At 32.1% G+C, this 2,500-nt stretch overlaps 1 protein-coding gene across 6 annotated transcripts in view; it reads right to left on the bottom strand.

The window, feature by feature from the left end:
• LOC124432962 (tetratricopeptide repeat protein 14 homolog) overlaps positions 1–2,500 on the bottom strand; it is a 338,911-nt gene that overhangs the window by 93,127 nt on the left and 243,284 nt on the right. The gene's annotated exons all lie outside the window — the stretch shown is intronic.

Genomic DNA, 2,500 nt, shown 5'->3' with positions numbered 1-2,500 from the left:
TAAGTTTGTCTTTATATAAAAAAGAAAACATATACGAGAATAGATTAATTTTTATGATAAAGGATTTTTTAATTGTAATCATTGTTTTGTTTATTGGACGAATAATATTCATGTAAGTAAATACGTTTAAACAATTATTTCAATGCTTCTTATTCTATCGTCAAGGTTATAATTTATATTAAATACTTTTGGATACAAATATCTCGTAGACGGATTTTTATGATTCGAATCATTGGATTATCTTATCTCAAACAACGGCGAGACTAACGTGAATTTTCACGTTAACATGAACGGGAGACCATTTAAAGAATTATAGAAATTGCATTCCGTGCAATCAAAAAAAATCCGTTAAAATTCAGTTCAGCATTAATAATCGGGATAGTACAGATTAACAAAAGAAAAAAAAAAAAAAAGAAGAAAAGAAAAAAAGAAATAGCAACGCATCTAAACGCGTTCTATAAAAAGTTATCCTTGAATATTTCGTGACGTAAAGACTTCTTCAAAAAAATTCGAAATAGTTCATTTATCTTCCTACTATTTTTTTTTTTTTTTTTAAATTATATTATCTAACGTCATCACTATCAATATCCATTGGGCGAGCTATTAGCGATATTCTTTATACGTTTCTTTTTTCTTTTTTTTTGTTTTTTTTTTTTCTTTTTTTACTCGTATACGTCCGATAAGAATAACAATTTTGACGTAAGTAAGTAAGTAGTAAATAAGTACATACTCGAATATCACACATTACTCTACGTTTGTTCTACGATTCACTTTCTTTTATTTATTTTTTTCTTTCTTTCTTTCTTTCTTTCTTCCTTTACGTTCGTCTACTATCTCAGGAGTATTCCTGAAAGAAGAAGCTTCGATCGGCGATGTGACTTCGTTTTAAGCGGGTTCCTGCGCGTAGGACCTGTTGCCGCTAGAAGAGTGAACGAATGAGACAGACAGAGAAAGAAAAAGAGAGGGAGAGAGAGAGAGAGAGAGAGAGAGAGAGAGAGAGAGAGAGAGAGAGAGAGACAACGAGTTATAGATAATCATAGAGACACAAAACTCTGTAGCATCCTGTAACATATAACAACAGTCACGTAAATTTATCGAAAGGAACTTCAGCTAGTAAATAAAATTTTTATAAATAACATTTTAATATCTCAGACATTTTTACCTACTCTTTGTTTTTCTTCTTTCTCTCTTTTTTTTTTTTTATCTCTCGTACACTTCTTTTCGATTTTATATTAGATTAAAATTATTGATTAATATACGAAAATGGTGACGTACGATAAGCAAGCAAGACGACATCGTTAATCCTATTATCATCCGATACAAGAGACTTTTATCGATGATTTTTCGATACGATAACTATTTACATATATCGATCTTTTTTTTTTTTTGCCCGATGCGTTACACATCGCAAGAATTAGATTGAGATAAACACCCTCGTGATCGTGATCGTGATCGTTTGATGAATCTCTTTTGAATATATATTGTGATGAATTAATATGATGAAAGAAAAATTTTCCATAAATGTTATTTCGTTAAATTAATTCGAACGAGATTGTCAACGAAATAAATCATTCTTCTTCTTATCGATATTCAATTACAATTTCTTAGATACAATTCCTTTTTTCTTCTTTTTTTCTTTTTTTCTTCTTTTTTTCTTTTTGTTTTTCTTTTTTTTCATAGATACAATCTAATTATTAACGCAATTTAATTATTAACGATTATTATAGAAATTAAATATCATTTAAATTCAGAATCGTTCTTTAAAGGAATTTCTTTTAAGCAATCGACAAATGTCAATTAGATAGGTAAATAATACTTTACCTTACTTCATACAATCATAATCGACAAATTTATGAACGTAGTTTATTCTAATTCATGATCTGTATACATAAAAGAAGGATAGATCTAAAACACGAGAAGGTTTATTATTCGCGATTCTTTCATCGAATTATTTGGATTTGCTTGGCGACACGATGCGGTCGCATTAAGTCGAAATGCCACAAGTGGCACATAAACCGTGCGGAATAAGTGGATTGATAGGTCGTTACTGTTGAAAAAAGATGGAGCGGATTGCGAGGAGTGGAAATAACGGAGAGAGAGAGAGAGAGAGAGAGAGAGAGAAAGAGAGAGAGATAGAAGAAAGGAAGAGAGAGAGAGAGAGAGAGAGAGAGAGAGAAAGAGAAACTGTACAATAAGTCGGGGTCCGACAATGGAAATACCGCGGGCGGTCTTTGTGATTCAAATCAATGTTTGTGATACTCGATGGCGCACTGCTCTTGTACAAGGCAAACGCACACGAGAGTAAACGAGCTCGCGCGCGCGTGCACTTACCTACATCCCTCTCTCTCTCTCTCTCTCTCTCTCTCTCTCTCTATCTATCTATCTATCTATCCTACTCGCGTTCACGTATTACGCCTATCTCCATCTCGAAGTACGATGTATACCAAATACACTTAGGTATAGGTAGTATATCCTATATACTGTATACTAAATGTAGATA

The sequence above is a fragment of the Vespa crabro genome, chromosome 2 (assembly GCF_910589235.1).
Source record: "Vespa crabro chromosome 2, iyVesCrab1.2, whole genome shotgun sequence".
In the NCBI taxonomy this organism is placed as follows: domain Eukaryota; kingdom Metazoa; phylum Arthropoda; class Insecta; order Hymenoptera; family Vespidae; genus Vespa; species Vespa crabro.
The sequence above is the reverse complement of the archived record's forward strand: the minus strand, read 5'-3'. Positions and strand labels throughout refer to the sequence as shown.